This window comes from Ictidomys tridecemlineatus, chromosome 10 (genome assembly GCF_052094955.1).
Source record: "Ictidomys tridecemlineatus isolate mIctTri1 chromosome 10, mIctTri1.hap1, whole genome shotgun sequence".
NCBI lineage: Eukaryota > Metazoa > Chordata > Mammalia > Rodentia > Sciuridae > Ictidomys > Ictidomys tridecemlineatus.
The window spans coordinates 142,392,886-142,412,531 of record NC_135486.1 but is presented as its reverse complement, the minus strand read 5'-3'; the positions used below and the strand labels follow the sequence as shown (position 1 = coordinate 142,412,531).

At 52.4% G+C, this 19,646-nt stretch overlaps 1 protein-coding gene across 3 annotated transcripts in view; it reads right to left on the bottom strand.

The window, feature by feature from the left end:
- Window positions 1-19,646, bottom strand: part of Abat (4-aminobutyrate aminotransferase) — a 77,718-nt gene that overhangs the window by 38,764 nt on the left and 19,308 nt on the right. The window contains exon 1 of one of the 3 annotated variants that reach the window (XM_040278014.2): window positions 13,134-13,476. The exons of 1 other annotated variant lie outside the window; for it this stretch is intronic. The gene's annotated coding sequence lies outside the window, so the exon portion shown is untranslated. Of the gene's footprint in view, window positions 1-13,133; window positions 13,477-19,646 lie in introns of those variants that run through there. One more of the 3 variants, XM_040278015.2, reaches the window with a different exon arrangement.

Genomic DNA, 19,646 nt, shown 5'->3' with positions numbered 1-19,646 from the left:
TGCAGAGGGAAGCTGGGGACAGGACTGGCTGGAATCCGGTCCCCAGGAACAGAGCCAGTCCCACCTGTCAGTGGGGGAGGGTCCCAGATGTTCTTATCCAGAGGGTCTGTGCTCAGCCAGGCTGCCTGGTGGGGCAGGGGATATGCACTTGGCATGTCCACGAGATGCGGGGGTCACGTGAGCTCAGGGGTTGCTGGAGGGCTGGAATGGCGGGAGCTGGTGGGAGGGAAGAAGCCTGATGATGGTGATGAGTCACCCAGTGAGAGAATCCAGATGTTCAGGGCACACGTGGCCTGATTCCATTCACACGCAACTCCCAGAACAGTGTACAGGCCGCCAGAGGCTGGGGAGGGCAGATAGGGCAGGACTGCTGGATCCGGGGGGGAACCGACTCGGGTGATGGAACATTCCGGAACGAGATAGAGATGATGGCTGGATGACATTGTGTCACCAAATTATCCATTTAAAGTGGTTTAGTAGTTAAACTTGTTATGTTTATCTCAACAAAAAATAAAAAGATGTGTGGAGCTGGCCCTCGGCTTTTGTAGGAGAGGAGAGCCGGCCGTGAGTGGGGCCTGGAGTAAGGGCATTCTCTGATCACAAAGGTCGGAGCCCTTGTCTGTCCCAGAGACCAAAGACCCTTCCTCTGCTGGTCTCAGTTTCCTCAGGTGTGAACGTGTGTGTTGGGCCACACTCTGACCCTGAGAACCATCTGGAAGCATGTGGAGGACTCTCAGGACATTGCTCCCGACCCTGCTCCTGTCCAGAGTGGCCTTAGCGTCTCCCCGGCCCCCCCACCAGGCCCTCTGCCATCCCATGACCTGGGATCTGCACATCTGGAAAGTGGGGAGGGGGGCCAGGAAGAGCCCAGTCTTAGGGGGTTGCTTTCAGGCTCCTGGCTCACCGTGAAGCTGTGACTACGAGGTGACGGAGAAACCCCCAGATCTGAAAGGAAAGCAGGCTGGCTGCCCACTGTCCCCACCTGTGAAACCTCCCATCTCCCCGCGTCCCCCAGGCCTGTTCTTAACGCAGCACTCGACTTTTTCTCCGCAACTTGTGATCACTGAGAGTTTTTCTTAAAATCAACTTGTTTTCTAAACAGTTTTAGTTGAGGTTCTTCTTTGATCTGCTGCAACAAAGGTGACAGGAAAGAACAGAAAAGTGACTTAAAGGGACAGCACAGAGTCCCCAGGTTCCGCCCCGCCTGGCCTCTCCTCACGCGGTGCTGGGGATCAAGCCCAGGCCCTGAGCATGAGAGACAAGCCTCTGCCACCAGCAGGTGTGAGGTGTCACAGACAGCCTGGCGCCCAGTGGGGGCTTTTTCCTCTAAGTGATCAGATCTGAAAGAGAACCTTAAGTCCATCCACACAGTAAACAGAATGGAATGGCCAGGGTCCAGGGCAAGCGAGGGTGATTTTGGTTTTGGCCTTGCTCTGGATCTGCAGTAAGTTCTGTTTGTTCTGTGTGTCTCCAGCAAGACAAGTGGAAAACCCTGCTCTGGGCAGATAGTGGACTCCTCAGTCCCACCCACTTCTCCCCATCCCCTGCCTTTAATTAAAATGCTAATGGGTTCTCCCGCTTCCTCTTATCTGCCTAGTGCATAGGGAGCTGGGGTGGGGTGGGATCTCGAGGAGGCGGAGTTCAATGTCTAAATCAATAAGATGAGAGGCAGGCGGGTAAAAGGGGAGAGGTCCACCCATTTTGCCCGGGAGAGAGGTCAGCAGTAGTAAGGATGCCTGCTGCCGTTTACTCTCACCTACCACAGGGGCCGCTCCTCGCAGTCATCTCAGGCATTTGCAGGATTTGCCTTGAATGACAGGCTCAGAAGTTTACTGGGCTTGTCTGAGGGCTCACAGGCCAGAGCTTCGCAGCCTTGACCACACCTGACCGTCACGTGGAGCTAGGTAGGGACTCCCACAGCACCCCAGCTTGAGTCTCCCAGGCATGAGCCCTGCCCCGCCCGGGAGGTTCTGGAGGGGAGAAGAACCGTGGACCCCTGGGCCCTCACATCCCCTGTGTGACCCCAAGGCCCTGGAAGGGGTGGGTCTGGCCTTGAAAAGTCAAACAACTCAGGAAGCCGGGATGGCCCCTGGGGGACACACCGTGAGGGGCACTGGACATGAAGCGGCCTCTCTTCCTTCGCTTCCACCTGCCATCTTTCAAATGTTTGCATCCTTCAAAAGAAGCACACCCCAGAGCAGCCTCTGCCGGCTCCGCATTTACCAGCTGTGTGACGTCAGGCATGTGAAGTCACCCCTGTGCCTCAGTCTCCTCGTCTGTAAAATGGGCCCATGAGCCCACTTCCCGAGCTAGCAGAGGGTGGACGAGACCTGGGGCTCAGTCGGTGCTGTGTCCCCAGCCCTGAAGCAGTGCTGGACGCCTGACAGATGTGCTGTGCCCAGGGTGTCCTGTTCCTGTGCGGCTTCCCAGGCCCGTGAGAGGGAAGTCCTGCCTGCATCGTGGCCAGAAGTGAGCCCCTGGGCCTCTGTGGGGCCTCCGAGTGCTCCCTCTCAGGGCCCTACCTCGGTTGAGACAGCACTGGCAGGCTCTCAGGACATTCCTTTCCCGCGGCAGCCCCAACAGTCAGCTCTCCTGCAGACTCCAGGGGCACAAAGATACATTTGGCCAAGGGTGGCTCTGCTGTCCAGGCCAGGGGTTGCCATGACAACCAATAAAGCCGAGCCCTGGGCCTTTGCGGAAGGCTCACTGGGCCCCATTCATGGGCACTGACGGATGGCCTTGGGACGGAGCTTATCGCTGCCGTCTTCCCTCCCCACCCCTCCCCACCCGTCCAGCAGCCCGTCCTGGTTTCGGTGCAGCCTGGGCGCCAGCCCACCCTCCCGGTCCGCAGGGTTCCCTGCTCCTGCCCCTTGGGGTGAGAGACAGTCTTCAGCCCCTGGGGGCAGGAGAGAGGGGGACCGCTCCTGGAAACAGGCTGAGGGGCGGCTGAGAGGAACAGGAGCCGGGATAGATATTATCCTGGTGACTCTGGGGCCTTGTTCCCCCCCACGGCTTCCTCGTCTGCAGGATGGGAGGAAGGAAGCTGCCCACAAGCTCAGGAGGCCCTCAGTTTGGGAAGGTCCAGGATGAACCCGGAGCCGCAGGAAAAGTGCCCCGTGGGATTTCTGCTCCCAGGACCTCTCTGGCCTGGGGGAGGCGTTTCCTCCATGGCCTGTCAGGAAGGGCACCCGCAGTGGCCTGCGACCAGCCCGAAGGCCCAGGTCCACAGCGAAGCTGTGGGCCCCGGCCTCCTACCCTCCTGCGGCCGACTCGGGGTCCTCCTGGCCCAGGCTCCGTGGGCAGGACGTGGTGAGCTCACACCAGACACTCAGGAGAGGCCGCCGGGGGCAGGTAGAGACCCATCTGTGAGCAGAAAGACCAGGCGCAGTGGCAAGTGGAAGTCCTCGGCATGGGAGGGACATGGAGCCTCGGTTCCGTGTGGGAAACCCACGGGAAGGAGGTGCGTGGCCAGGTGGGGGCTGGATTTCAGGTCTCGTTTGGAAGCAGGAGAGCAGCACAGAACCTGGGCCAGCGGGGTGCCCCCCAGGTGCTGCGAGAGCCGCCCCGGCCCACGCCCCCGAAGGTCCTGCTTCTGTTGGGTTCCCTAAATGTCCACTGAGCACCCACACCAAGCCCTGGTAACCCGGGGTGAGCCGGCACAGGTCGCCCTCTGTTCTCTGGGACCGCGTGCTCCATGGGAAGGACCAGCCACCTGCAAACAGAGTCGGTGTGGCGGGAGCAGCCACAGCTCCCTTCCAGAGAAAGGAGGCCACCTGCACGCTCTAGGAACTGCCAAGTGCGCAAATCCTGCGCCTGTCACCAGCGAGACCCTCCTCCTTAAGGACTGCAGGCTTCTCACACACCCTCTGTCTACTCCTATTCCCATCTTTCAGGTAAGGAAACAGGCTCCGAGGGGTTCTGCTGTTTGCACGTGAACACACAGCCGCGAGGGCGGAGCTAGCTAGGTAGCCACAAGGCTGCTGGGGTCTGAAGGCCTTCAGAGACTCACGTGGTTCTCTCTGACACTGCCCCGAGGTTCCTGATGTTGGGCATCTTCTCAGATACCATTGGCCACTTGTCGGTCATCTTTTAAGAAGTGTCTATGGAGGTCTGTTTTCCATTTTTTAGTTGAATTTTACTTTTCTATTATTGAGTTATTCGAGTTCCGTATACACGGTGGGTAGAAGCCCCGTGTCAAGTGCACATCTGCGATGTCCTCACGTGTTCTGTAGCCTGTCGCTTCACTCCACCCGGGACTTCCCTTGCTCTGCGGAAGCTTTTTAGCTTGGTGTCATCCGTTTGCCTATTTTTGCTTTGGTTTCCGATCCTTTGGGGAGTCTTATAAAGAAATATCCTTGCCTGCTCCAAGGTCCCGAGCGTTTCCCTACGTTTCTTCTAGGAGTTTCCTATAGTTTCAGGTTGTGCACTGAAGTTTTCAATCCCTTTTGAGTGGGTGGGTGTGTGTTTAATATGGTGGTGGTGGGGGAAAAGCTTCATTCTTCTGCACGTGGACATCCCGTCCCCAAGGAGTGTTCTCAGGTCTCTGCTGAAGATCAGCTGGCTGTAGGTCAGGGGTTCGCTTCTAAGCCCTGCATCTTGTTCCATTGATGTGTTTGTCTGTTTTTATGTCAGCACTGTGCTGTTTTCATTCCAGAGGTATGGTAACGCTTCATAGACACACACACACACACACACACACACACACGCGCGCGCGCGCGCACGCACGCCTGCCCCTCTAGCTGGGCTTCAGACTTGTACACACGAGCTCTACCACGGAGCCTCACCCCAGGCCTGTCGCACGTTTTGAGGTCAGGTAATGGGATGCCTCCTGCTTTGTTCTTTAGTTCAAGATCGTTTTGTCTATGTGTGTGTGTGTGTGTGTGTGTGTGTTTCCATGTGAATTTTAGGATTGCTTTATCTATCTATGTGAAAACTGTCATTGGAATTTAGATATGATGCATTTCACTGAATTTGCAGATCACTTTGGGGATTATGAACACTTTAACAACATTTATTTTCCCAAACATGGGGTGTCTTTCTGTTTTTCATGTGTCTTCTTTGATTTCTTTCATCAGTGTTTTATGGTTTTAATTGTAGAGACATTTCAGCTCTTTGGTTAAATTTATTTCTAGGTACTTTATTTTATTTTTTGGTAGTTATTATAAATGAAATTGCTGCCTTGACTTGTTCTGTAGGTAATCTGCTATTGGAGTATAGGAAAGCTTTTGACTTCTTGTTGGTATTGTATCCTGCAACTTCGCTGAATTTGTTTTTTAGTTCTAGTTTTTGATAGTGTTTGGAATTCACTGTGTATAAGACCATGTCACCTACAAACAGTGACAATCTGACTTGCTATTTTCTAATCTGGATATGCTTTTTCTTTCTTCCTTTTGCCTGATTGTTTGGCCAGAACTTCCAGAAGTAGATGGTGAACATGCTCACCCTGGTCTTGATCCAAAACTTACAGAGAGAGCTCTCAGCTTCCCCACTCACTATGATGTCAGCGGAGAGATCGTTACTTAGAGCCTCTCCTTTCACTTTTAAAGAACTTTGTTATATGGAGGTATCTTACTCCTATACCTGATTTTCTCAGAGCCTTGATTATGAAGAGAGATTGAATTCCCCCTTCCTCGTCTTTCTTTACTGCGTTTGGCTTAAAGTCTATTTACCTAGTACACATCCCTCTACCTCTACTTTCTTTTGGATCCCATTGGCATGGAATATCTTTTTCCACAGCGTCATTTTCAGCCTATGAATGTCCTTAGAGGTGAAGTGAGTTTTCTGTGAGCAGCATACAGTTGGGCCTTCGGAAAAAAAATCTGTTCAATTGCTCATCTTTTAATTAGAGAATCTAATCCATTTACATCAAGGTAATTATTAATAGGTAAGAGCTTACTACAGATACTTTGTGATTTGTTTTCTAGTCTTGTGGTTATTGCTTTCTTTATTTCTCCCTCTCTTACATCTTCCTTTGTGGCTAAGTTCTGCTTCTCTAGTAGTGGGTTTTGATTTTGGGGTTATTATTTTTGGTTTGTCTATTGGAGATTTTTGCTTTGTGGTTTCTAGGAGGCTTACAGAAAAAAATCTTCTGACAAGCTATTTTGGAGTGATAGTAACTGATGTAAAGAAAGGAAAAGAACCAACAACAACAACGACAACAACAAAAACCCGACTTGCACTCTATTCCTCTCCACATTTTGAATTTTTGCTATTCTATTTTACATTTTTGACATTGTCTCTTATCTATCTCTTATCATATTAATTTAGTTATTACTATTTATACTTAATTTGTTCTTTAGCACTGAAGCTAGACCAGAGACCCTACACCTAATAGAAAAAAAAAGTAGGCCCAAATCTTCATGTTGGATTAGGCCCCGACTTCCTTAACCAAATGCCTATAGTGCAAGAAATAAAATCAAGAATCAATAAATGGATGGATTCAAACTGAAAAGCTTCTTCTCAGAAAAAGAAATAATCAGTTAGGTGATGAGAGAGCCTACAGAATGGGAGCAAATTTTTACCCCTCACACATCAGATAGAGCACTAACCTCTAGGATATATAAAGAAGTCAAAAAACTTAACACCCAAAACCCAAATAATCCAATCAATAAATGGGCCAAGGAATTGAACAGACACTTCTCAGAAGAAGGTGTACATTCGACCAACAAATATACAAAAAAATGTTCAACATCTCTAGTAATTAGAGAAATGCAAATCAAAACTCCTCTAAGATTTCATCTCACTCCAGTCAGAATGGCAGTTATCGAGAATACAGACAACAATAAGTGTTGGCGAGGATGTGGGGAAAGGTACACTCACACACTGCTGGTGGGACTGCAAATTGATGCAACCAATCTGGAACGCAGTAAGGAGATTCCTTAGAAAACCGGGAATGGAAACATGATTTGACCCAGCTGTCCCACTCCTCGGTCTATACCAAAGGACTTAAAGTCAGCATACTATAGTGATGCTGCCACATCAATGTTTATAGCAGCTCAATTCACAACAGCTAAAATGTGAAACCAACCTAGATGCCCTTCAATAGATGGATGAATAAAGAAACTGTGGCATATATACACAAAGGAATATTACTCAGCATTAAAAGAGAATAAAATCATGGCATTTGCAGGTAAATGGATGGAGTTGGATAATATCACGCTAAGCAAAGAAAGCCAATCCCCCAAACCAAAGGCCAAATGTTCTCTCTGATAAGTGGATGCTGACCCATAATGGGGAGGGGGAGGAAAAATGGAGGAACTTTGACTAGGCAAAGGGGAGGGAGGGGAGGGAGGGGGCATGGGGGCAGGAAAGATGGTGGAATGAGATGGACATCACATCCAGGTACATGTGGGACTGCACATGTGGTGTGACGCTACATTGTGTACAACCATAGAAATGTCAAGTTGTGCTGCAATTGTGTACAATGAATCAAAATGCATTCTGCTGTCATATATATCTAATTAAAATAAATAAATTTATTTTAAAAAAGAGAAGGCATTTGGTTACATAATGGCCTATGCGTCCTATGACCTCTAGAGTCAAATGGAAATAATGTATTTTTCAAAAATAACCTTCAGAGTAAATATACAAATAAAAGAAAAATGTAATTGAAATCTTAGCCTCCATTGAGTTACTTTAGAAATAAATGTTGGTGAAGGAACTGGTACAGTATTAGAAGCTGTTGGTCTGCACATGCAAAGCAAATAAGTATTATATTAAAATTACAGTTTTAAAAACATTTATTTCTCATCTGGCATCAAATAAAGTTTAATTGCAAGTTGTTTTACGTGATTTTCTCTTGGGGATATATTTTCAAAAAGATGTACAGGAAGTTCATCTCATTATTTCTAAGTAGAATTCATGTTTGAGCTTGATTATGATATGTGGACTTCATTGAATTGAATCTGACAAGTCACCTTTGACCTTTCTGTACCTGAATATTGTAACTTTCTTTGGATTTGGGAAGCTTTCTACCCCTTTGGCATTCTTAAGTCCCTTTTGAATCCCAATACATGCTATACCAAAATTACCATAAGCTTTATTTCTCTTCAGTATTTTTACATTTTTCTCCTCCAACTAAATTTCCAAATAGCCAACTTTCAAGGTCACTGATTCTTCTGGTCTATTCTGCCACTAATGCCTTCTATAATGTTTTCCGTTTCATTTAGTGTGCTTTTCAACTCAAAGGTTTTTAAAAATGACGTCAATGTTTCTGTTGAATCTCTCTGATAAAGTTTTGGATCATTTCTGTTTTCTTGCAGTCCACTGAGTGTTCTTACATCAGCTATTTTAAATCCTCTGAGAGGACGTCCACATCACGTGGTTTGTGGTGGATTGCGGGTGCCTTATTTTGTCCTTTAGTGAGATCATGGTTCTCGGAAAGCTCTTGATGGGTGTCGGCATGTGACGACGTGTACACACTGGAGGGTTAGGGCAGGAAAGGTGGCGGTCCACTGATGCCTGCGCTTGCACATTCCCAGGCTCCCAGCTGCCCGAGGCTAGAGCCCAGGTGTTGGCTGGACACGCAGCACCCTCCATCTTCCTGGCTGTGCCTCCGGAGGGGTGTCCTCTTGTCCGCGCGTCCTTTCTGCCTCGCCTCCTGCCGACATTCCCTGAACTGCCTGCACCTCTTCATGGTGCCTCAAGTTATGTCCTCTGAGAAGCCTTCTTGGCCCTCGATTCAGAGTCAGAGGTCACCCTTCTGGGTTTCTCAAGTCACTGGTCACTTTTTGTTGTTATGAAAATTTTCAGCTACAGGTGAGCTGAAAGAACTTGGCTACGCTCACCACCAAGTTTCAGCAGTTACCGTGGTTGGGGTTTCTGTGGTTTATACACAAAATCCTTCATGGTTTACCGTGGTCACGTCTCTGCTCCTCCCTTGTCCTCAGAGCCCTCTTCCTCCCTCCCTCCCTTGTTAGGCACTGGTGTCTCCTCACCACCCGAGGGCCCAGGTGGCAGGGAGGCGGGACCACACAGGGAACCTCTTCCTTCCCTCCCAGCACAAGAGCCAGAACATAAACAAGCAGACCCGTGAGATGACTGCACAGCCTGATGAGGGTTGTCAGCATCATGAGACACAGTGACCGGTCCTCTGCACAGTCCCAGCGTGTGTCACACCCAGCGGAGGTCATCACATTCTCTGTGCTCCAGAGGACTGAGTGTTCCCAGCGCGGGTCCCACTGTGGCCAGCGCGGCAGGAGTCCTTTCCTTTCTGGCTCCTTGGGGAGGACCAGGACCACCCCTCTGCTGCTGGTCATCTCAGGATGGCTTTGTGAATGTGTGAACACCTGGTTCACAGACCCAAAGAGCCAGGGATGTCTGCAGACACCGCATCTAGGTTGCGCCTCGCAGCTCCGAGGAGCTGAAATGCCCAGGAGGGTAACCCGAGCCTGCTCCAGCCCCTGAGTCTGTGTGTACGCGGATCCACCCAACAGAGGCCCTCGGTTCAGTGGAGTCTGCGTCATGGAGGTGGGAACCCGGAGGGCAGTGCTGCCCTGGACGGAGGCCGAGGAGGAGGCCTCTAATCTCTGTGCCCAAACGGAGACCCCAGGAGGCCACCATTTAGGAACTGACCACTCAGAGGCAGAGGCTGGCCCGGGAGCCCTTGGAGGTGGTTCTGGAAAGCACACACCTGGAGAGGCACATTCCCAGGGCCAGAATGGGGCCCGCAGCGGGTGCTCAGGACACCGTGGGGTCCCGCCTGCATTCTCCTGGCCACGGGAAGCTGCCTGGCGGTTCTCAGCCTGCTCTTCAGGGCCGGTGCCTGCGGGTTCTTGGTAAGGCCGCGGACGTGCTGCGTGTCTGCCTCTCTGCATGTGGTCTACGGACACTCGGAGCAAGGTTCCTTCCTCCCCACAGTCTGCGTGCGTCCTCCTCGACAACGTGGATCCCATCTCGCACACAGGGATCCGGGCACAGCCCCCACGTGCCAGGTGCTGGGCTGGCACTCCGTCTGATCAGCTGAGCCTGTCCTTGCAATGGTGTGACACGCCAGGCGCTGTCCACTCTACCGCACGGATGGGGCTGGAGTCCAGAGAGGGCAGTGACTGTCCCAGGTCCCTGAGCCTGTCAGGGCCAACGTCAGCTTCAAGCCCTGGACTGAGGCTCTGATGGCCGCGCCTCTCGGCCCCGAGAGTGGAGCAGGGCCAAGGGCGATCTGGGATTTTAACTGGATCCCCCAGTGAGTCCTCCCGATTCCCACTTCAGAGTTCCTCCCGTCCCCCGCGGCCTGTGAACATCCTCAGGAAGGAGAGGGAGAGGACACGGGCGCCCGGGGGACGGAGCCTGCTGACTGGGAGACTCGGGTCAGGCCTGAGCGCCAGGGCTGCAGCGTGTCACCTGCTGTCTGGTTCAGGTCGGAGCCAGGACAAGTCACGGGGACACTGGTCTGCGGCGGGGCTGCCCACCGGAAATGCAGCGCAGGCGTCCGATGCACGCCTCGGAGGAAGCCTCCCACCTTCTGGTCCCCCCGGCCTGCGCCGTTCTCATAGTGCATCTGATTTACCCTGAGGTTCCCCAAATACATCATCCAGCACCATCCCCATCAGGACCAACAAGAGGGTATTTTACGTTTTTTAAATACTGAGTCTTCAAAATGACACGGGCATCTCAGTTGGGACCAGCCCCACCTCAAGTGCACCATAGCCGGCCTGGACACGGGTGGCCGCTGTCCTGAACCCTGTGCGCTGAGGCTCAGGCCAGGGCTGGTGTGTGGCTGATGTCACATAGTCTGACCTGTGGGCTGCAGGGACAGGTGGCGCAGCCTGACTGCTGCCATCAACGGGGCCGCATAAGGAGGTGACACAGGACTGGCCGAGTGATTGGTGGGACCCATGCAAAACAGATATTCCAGGCCCTCGCCAAACAAGTGACTGAGAACATCGAGCTGGTGGCAGCAGAGCAATCTTCCAAGCACAGGCTTCTGTGTGTGGGACCCATACTGTCCACAGGCTGCGGACCCAGGGAGCCCTGGGGACAGAGGAGGCCCCTCCAGGCTTGGGGGGGGGGACTAGGGTTCCAACGACAGCAGTTACTATAGGAGTGACAGCCACGACAGCAGCCGTGGGTCAATGAGCACTTACCCATGACGTTCTGAGGGCCACACCCTGCTCTAAGTATCACACAGAATGCCCTTAAAAACTCACACCAACTCTCCAAAGTAGATGTGGCCATTATCGACTCTTGAAAGAAAGAAAGAGAGAAAGAGAGAAAGAAAGAGAAAGAAAGCAGGAAGAAAGGCCAGAGAAGTCAAGTGACCTGCCCAACATCACACAGCTGTTAAGTTTGCTAGTCGGGCTACGAACCCCAGCTGGCAACAGATCCAGCGCCCTCACCCTCTACCATGTGGCAAAGCTCTAAATTCAGACCCCAGGTGCTTCTTGGACAGGAACAGGACTGCTGAGCTACCTGGAGTCACTTCCCAATAATCAGGGAAGTGTCTCTTAATAATGCGGTCTTGCCTTGGGCTTGAATCTGGCCCTGCCTCTGTTTGCCCACCTGGAACATGGGTACGGTGGGCCCCACCCCGGCTGCTCTGGGGATGGAGATCATCTGTGGATAAAGCCGGGCAGCGTGCCCAGCACGTAGTGGCTGTGCAGCAAGTTCTGAGCCTTCAGAAAAGTCGCAAGTGCACTCAACAGGGACTGGACGTCCCCAAACACCAAGGGTTCGTGCCTGGCCATGTCCACACCACTCTGGCTATCCATGGGCCATTTGAGAGCTAGTCACGGCCACTGTGATATTCACCCCTCCAGCCTTCAGCTGGTTCCCCCAAAGAGCGAGGATACTTCCCTGCGCCACCTCAGCAGGAGCCATCCGAGACACAAAGCATTTCACTCTCCAGAAATGTGTCACTGAAGAAGCACCCGCGTGCTTTGTTCCCCTGATTCAGGCCTTGCCCAGGGTCCCACGCTGGGCTCGGGTCTGTGGCCCTTGTTAAGAGCCCAGGGCACCGACTCAGCATGTGTCAGTCTCAAGGTTTTAATTCAATTCCCCGAAAATCAACGGCAGCTCATGAGCAAATGTGGGAAAGGAGGCTGCGGACACAGGAGCCAGAGGTCACTGTGAGGGCCCAGGAGGACGGTGGACAGTACTGGGGGTACTTGGTGGAGGGTAAAGCTCTCCTGGAGCCACGGAGAGGAAGTGGAAAGGTAGTTAGGGCCGTGGCAGGTGGGCAAGAGTGGCCACGGCAGCCAGAGGCCAGGGCAGGGGAGGAGACAGCCGTGCCTCCGTGTGGCCCCCCGGGATCGGGTCTGTCTCCACTGGGAGCAGAAACTTCCTGAGGTTGGCGCGTGGGTCTGGCTGTCTCCTCTCTCCCCGGTGCCCAGGCCACCATCAGTATTCACCCAGAGCAATGGCTTCCAAGTCTCCCGAGGGCCCGGGGACAGGCCACGCACAAAGGATTCCCTTCTGGGTGACCTGGCGGCCAGCTCGCAAACACCGACCGCGGGATCTCGAAGGCAAGCCTCCAGGATTCCCGCACCTTGCGCTGCCAATGAGATTCTGTTTGTAAAATTTCTTTCCTCTGCTGCCTCTTGGGACACGGACTGCTCCCGTGTAAAATTCCAAAATGAATTTTTGAATCTTGTCCACAAGATGCGAGGGGAGCCGCAGTCCTTCCTCCCACCCCTCCGGGCGTGAGTCCTGCAGGCTGTCAATTGAGATTCTCCCTGCAAACTCTGGCGGAGGGAAGGAGGCGAGATGCCCGCTGACAGCGCCTCCCGATCTGCCGGCCTCGCTCGCTCGGCTTCCAGGAGAAAGGGATGCGAGTGCTGTTTCAGCCCCGAGAACGGGAGGGAGGGATTTATTTTGGGGCTTGAGTCAAAAGGCTTTTCAAGGCGACCCTTGTTGCATTTCCGGGGACCAGATGCACGCAGACTTTTCTGCAAGCCTCCGGGGGAAAGCAAATTGCTTACTTATCATCTTTGTATCTATCTTTATTTAGTTGCTGGTTCAAAAAGGCTCAAGAGAACATCCTTGAAAAATCTGTCATGTACGTCTGTGTGTCCTTCACACAGAAAGCCTCACACAGGTGTGTCTGCATACATACATGCACGCGGGCACACACACGGACTTGCACACCCCAGCACTGCATTGAGACACCTCCACATACCAGCACACACACTTGCACTCACGTGCCTGGCAGTCAGGGTCCTGCAGCCTGTTCTGCTTAAAGCACTCCCTCTATGTCATGCTGCAGAGCCCCAGACACGCGGCTCACTGGGCTCATCCTCAGAGCTGCTGCCGGGTACCAGCTCCCACGGTGGGAGGGTGCTCCGGACCTCCAGGCAGTCGCCAGAACATGGGGTCAGGTTCAGGAGGGAGAAGAGGGCCCTTGGGAAGCAAGCAGTTTTGGGATCCAGCGAGTGCTCAGGGAGAGGACCAAGGTGGAGGAGGAGGAGGAGGAGGAGGGAAGAGCCAGGGACTGCAGAGGGTTTGGAGAGAGAGGGCTCTCGGACAGAAACCAGAAATGGAGGGGAAGAGTCACAAGAGACAAGGGGAACCAGGGACAGGAAGGGAGAGATAAACAGGGAAAACGGAACACAGTTTTTTTTTTTTTTTTAAAGATGTTTTAAGCCGTTGGTTTAAGCCAGAAAGATGGTTTAAGCTCAGACCTTCCGAAGCCAGCCGTCCCCACCCCTTCCCCTCCCAGGCCTCCTCCTAGACTCCTAAATGGCTCCCCAGGACGCCCGTGCGGGCTGCTCAGCAGAGCCAGGCTCAGCAGAAAGGGGCTGAGCCAGGAGGGGTGCCAAGCCACTTCCAAGACCCCGCGGGAGGGGCTGTTCTGGCTTTAGGGTCCTCCGACCCCCTCCCGGGGACTTGGGGTAACCTGGGGATCAGTCACTCTCCCCCAAAGCCTTGGCTGGGGTCAACGCCCGCCCAAGAGGGGCCCCGAGGAGGAAGTGGGGACGGTCACGGGACAGGGAGGGGGAAGGAGGGTGACACAGAGCTTTCGGTCATGTGCAGCTCATCGGTTGCCATGACAACGGCAAGGGGTGGGGGCACCCAGACTGTAGGCTGCAGGAGCAGTTGGGTTCTAAATCACCGTGACAGCCCTTCAGTTGAGCTATTACGCCGTTGCCCCGGCAACCAATGGGATCAGATCGCAGAGGAAATCTATAATTATTACCAGCCAGATACCGGGTACTGGGCGCAGTGATCAGCAATCAGGGCCATTCCACCTGATTTCTGGGAGGGAGAAAGGCGGACCCCTGCCCTCCAAATCGGGGGAGAACAGGCCAAAGGAGATTGTAGCAAGGCAGGTCTGTGGATGTCACCGATTGGGAACCCGGAAGGAACTCTTGGCAAATGAGAAATAAGTATTGGGTGGAACTACACGAAACTGCCAATAATTACCATGGGGAAACATTTCCCAGGAATATGTCATGGAAATTTCCATTGTATGGGAGAGCTGAAAGAATCTCACCGGAACACCCACAAGCCCAACACACCACTTCCACCATCAACATCCCGGCCTCGCTTCACCACTTGTCTACCCTCCATCCATTCTCAATCCTATTTTTCGGTGCATTTCAAAATAAACTGCAGACATCAGCACCCTTGCTCTAAAATACTTTGGCCTATATAAAACAAAGATTTGATCATTTAAAATTTTTTTTATAGTTGTAGGCGGACTACATACCTTTATTTTATTCATTTTTATGTGGTGCTGAGGATTGAACCCAGGGCCTCACACATGCTAGGTAAGCGCTCTACCACTGAGCCACAGCCCCAATCCCAAGATCTGATCATTTTTGAACAACAAAAATAGCGATTTCAGGGGCTGGGGTTGTGGCTCAGCGGTAGAGCACTTGCCTAGCAAGTGCAAGGCCCTGAGTGTGATCCTCAGCACCACATAAAAATAAATAAAGGTATTGTGTCCAACTACAACTAAAAAATAGATATTAAAGAAAAATAGCAATTTCATATGGCTCAATCTAAACAGAGTAAAATCTAGGTTTCTGTCTACTTACACATCTATCCTTCTCTTCTCCCATCCACCTGTCCATCTTTCTGTTCATCCATCCATCCATCCATCCATCCATCCATATTTTCTTCTATCCATCCATACCCTCTTGGATTCATCTTCTCATCTATGCGCCCTTCCATCTATCCATCTTCTCTTCCACCCTCCCGTCCATCCATCCATCCTTCCATTCATTCACCTTCTCTTCCACTCATCCACCCCTGTTCTGTCATCCATCCACCTCTCCAACAACTCACCCATCTCTGCAAGGCCTCAGGCACACTCCTGGTTTCCACAGTGGTTCACTATGCCCCAACAGGAGACCCTGCCCACCAAGCTCAGCGCAGCCTCAGCCACAGCATGGCCTTTCCCTTACGACACCCGTTCCCTTGCTGTGCGCGGCGTCGCAGTGAACAACCACTGTGTGCAAGCCAGAGCCTCGAGGGGCCCTTGGTTCCTCACCCCTCCACTCACCCCCACGCCCTGGGCATGGACTTCCACAGGAACCCTGGGCTCCGACTCCGCTGCTCTTTCCCTTGTCCCTGCTCTCAGCTGCCCACTCCTGACTGGCCTCCCAGCTGCCCCCGCGCCCCCTCTCTGCCTTCTCCACACTGCCTTATGATCCTGAGGTATCGGGCCACGCGGATCGTGTGGGGCTTTTCACACGCTGCCGGTGGGAAGGCAGTTTCTGCAAATATTTCAGGGAGCAATTTATCTAAATCTATAACATTTTAAAAACACAGACCATTTTCTCCAGCATAGATCCACTTGCAGGAATTTGTGTCATTGACATAAACTGAAAAGACCCTAAGTGTCCATCTGTGGAAACTGTCTTGATAAATTTTGGCACACCCGTGACATAGAGTAGCACGTGTCCAGTAAAAAGAGTGAGGGGGTGCTCTGTGTGCCGCTGTGGGAAAGTGCTTCATATACTAAGTTCAAACGAATTGTAAATGAGCAGGTGTGGGGTGCCCCCCCAGGCCAGGCAGCTCCTTATCCTTGGCCACTGCATTGGTTTGAGGTAGAAGTGGGTACTGATTTGTCCAGGAAACATGTCGCAGGTGTTGAGACGGCTTTCCACGCGGTTGGAAAACAAGAGTGGAGCACAGGAGCGGCATCTCTGCCCGCAGGTCACCCTAGGTAACAACAGCACGGCACCAGCAGGAGAGTCAGCCTCGCCAGCTGCTGGGCTGCACTGCAGCCTGGTTTTCTCTCCTGTTCTGGGGACCGCTACGGGAGCCATTTAATTGGAGGGCGAAGGAAACGCAGAAATGCACCTTGGAGGCTTGGAAAGTTCTGAAAGAGTCCGGGGAGGTTGGCAGAAGGAGGCCTGGGCCAGTTCCTGCTCAGACCTGGAAGTGCTCCTGAGCCTCAGCTTCCTCATCTCACGAGGAGCTGCACCGCCTCCCGAGTTGCTCTGAGGGATCTCAGTGGGGAGGTGAAGAGGGCAGGCCGCAGCCCAGCTTGCGGGACAAAGGAGAGTCACTGCACTCACCCCGGAACGTACTCAGCCCATTCTGCACACGAGCAATCCCAGCACACGCACAGCAGGCCACGGCCTCTGTCTGTGCTGCAGCACCCACTGTGCGCCCAGGGCTGCGCTAAGCAGAATCGAGGTCCCAATCAATGCCTTTGTATGGCCTCGCTCCCACTTCACAGACGTTGGCAGAGGCCCGCCCAGGTTAGGGGACGCCCTGCCAGTTCCCGAGAGTGCCGTGCCCAGGGCAGGCCGGGGCGTTCTGACTGCCAAGTTCATGCCCTTCCACTGCCTCCTCCTCCTCCTCACTTCCTCCTCCTCCTTCTTTTGGCACTGGGGATTGAACCCCGGGGCCCTCTACCACTGAGCCGCACCCCCAGCCCATTTTTGTTTTTCATTTTGAGACAGAGTCTCACTAAATTGCTTAGGACCTTGCTAAACTGCTGAAGCTGACCTCCAACTTGCAATCCTCCTGCCTCAGCCTCCTGGGTCGCTGGGGTTACAGGCAATGTGCCACTGTGCCCACCTCATCTCTGCTTCTTAAATCATGCCTTTGGACCAATGCTCTTGAAAAGACGGATATATGTGAGTTATATGTGCTAGTTTAGGTTTTCTAGGTCATATTGAAAAGAAACAGATGGAATTAATGTTGTACAGTCTAAGTAACCTACACATCATGTATACCCTATGTACAATGTATCATCTATTTAACTGATATGTGCAATATATGAAAAACATTATATGTAATGTATAATATATAATATGTACAACACCCCATTTAACCTGTGTATAGTGTTCTATATTCCATTTAATGTATATTTTGTGTGTGATGTATATGATTTTATGTATAATGTATCACATATAACATAAAATATATATAATGCATAACAGACTATATACGGTAACTGATGTAAATGTTGTATGTCCTTTTTAATCTAGGTCCAACGTATCATTTCAACATGTAATCGATATAAAAACCACTTGATGAAATTTTTTATGTGATTTTTTGGCAAATTAAGTCTCCAAAATCAGGTGTGTATTTTATGCTTCCAGCGCATCTGAATTCAGCCCACCCACATCTTGGGTGCCGCGGGCACGTGTGGCTCCCTGGAGAATGTAGCCCAGGTGGGAGGGCTGGGACACATCTGGAAGGAGGTGAACCCTTAGCTAGTGACCAGCACTGGCTGATCGATCCCCTGGCACCTCTTCTCCTGCCCTGTGGCACAGGGGCTCTCACAAGCTGCAGAGGAGAAGAGAGCTCACGTAGAGGAGGAGTACAGCACCGTCTTGGAGCCCATCTGAGGAGCTGGAGTTCAAACCAAGGTTGATTGAAAGCCCTGGTCTCCTGTCGCTGCCGACTGATAATAAATGTTCTAGAATGCTCTGTACCTCTTGCCAGCCACACGTCTGGAAACATGAAACTCCAGAGACGAGCACTTGCCCTGTAGCACTTAGTTTTAAACCATCCGATGAATCAATAGGTCAGATCATTTAAAAGTTGGAAGGCACGCGACCGACCTGAACTTCTCACCCGCGGAGACCTAGGGAAGCCGCCAGGTGATCCGTGCCACCCACGCTCTTCTTCTGTCTCCAGGGGACTGAGATCAGGTCCCCTGGGAACACAGAGCTGCTGGGTTCTTCCTGTCCTGGACTGGAGGGTCTCGGGAGGCTCTCTCCCCCAGCCAAGCCCCACCCTCATTTTCACTAAGACGCGGGAGTCAGGCCATGTCCCTGTGGGGACGGGCATGGCGGTAGTGACTGTATGACGGGTCCTGGTTCTGGGGTGACTCTGGGCTAGTCCAGAGCCTGGGCGAAATGTGAACTTGGGGTGGGCATCATCCTGGAGTGCTGGTGAGGTCACGCCGGGGTGGGTCCCGCCAGCTCCCCCGGTCTCACAGTGTGGCCACGTTTAGAAACGCCCTCGTGAACCGCCGCGGCGGTCAGCCCGACTTCTGCGACTGAACCAGGACCACTAGAAGTGGGACTCAAATCTGCCTCTGAGGTGTCTCCAGTCCATCTGCTGGTCTCCTCAGTCCCACCCCTCCTCCTGGCCACCGTGGTCCTTGGTGGTGGCTCAGCAGAGCCATGCAGGGATACGAGGTCCCCGAGGGCACGAGGCAGGACATGCAGTATCTGTGGAATGAATTCGTTCATTCCCATTTCACAGGTGGGGGCGATGAGGGCTCAGAAAAAAAGTTACAAATATATGAAGCGTCTATCCTGAGAGCCTACTGTGCGCCACGATACTCCAGGGCACACAGGCGGGACCCAGACGTGGGCAAGTGGCTGGCATACTGAGTCACACTCACTCCACGGCGTCACTCACTGCGAAGGGACCATGAAATGTGCCCTCTCGCTTAACCGCTTTGTAAAACCCAGGGTGCGTCAGGGGTGGCGCCCACAAGCCAACCAACCAGCCAGCCCCCTGAGAGTGGAGCCTCTGTACCTCTGGCCTCAGGGCTGCGGGTCAGAGCGTCACCCCCAGCTCCCTGTCCAGACAGACACTCCTGGGGGCTACCGAGTCTGACCCTTACGGGAAACCATGGGGCCACAGGGAGAAGGAGATATTGAAACTTTTAATGTCAAAGAATCCCAACTGTAGGAACCGAGCCAGTGCAGATAAACCTGAATGAGGGAACGGTTCTGTGGAGAGATGTGGAGCGTGGTGTCGATTAGAAGAGCGCACGACCAAAACCAACGTGAACACCAACAGCAGAGGACGGCTGGGGTCGAACAAAGACTGGATCATACTGGAATTTACTGGAAACCAAGTAAAAGACAGGCAAATGATTTCTGAATCCATGTAATGAGAGAAGGAAAAAAATCACATAAGATTTCCTAGGCAGCCTGGCTGTGATGTTGCAGAGGTGCGAACACAAGATCATAAACCAAAACCCGGTGAAGGGAGTCTGGAAAGAAGTGGGCTTTCTGTTTGACAGTGTTTTGTCTTGGACACGAGGCTGTTTGCTCCCCTACGTTCTCGCAGTTTCGGATTCTTTGTGAATGAGCTGTATGATTGGTTTTACCCCACGTTTGGGGGACAGGGAACCTCCTGACCTTTCTAAATAATCCAGAGAGAAACCTTAACAGGGCATGAGGGGAACGTCCGGGGACGGCAGCGAATGTGTCTAGACATTTAATTATGGGACAACAGCTACCGAATAACTCGACGTGGCTTTGACAGAGAGCCCCAGAGGTACCTGA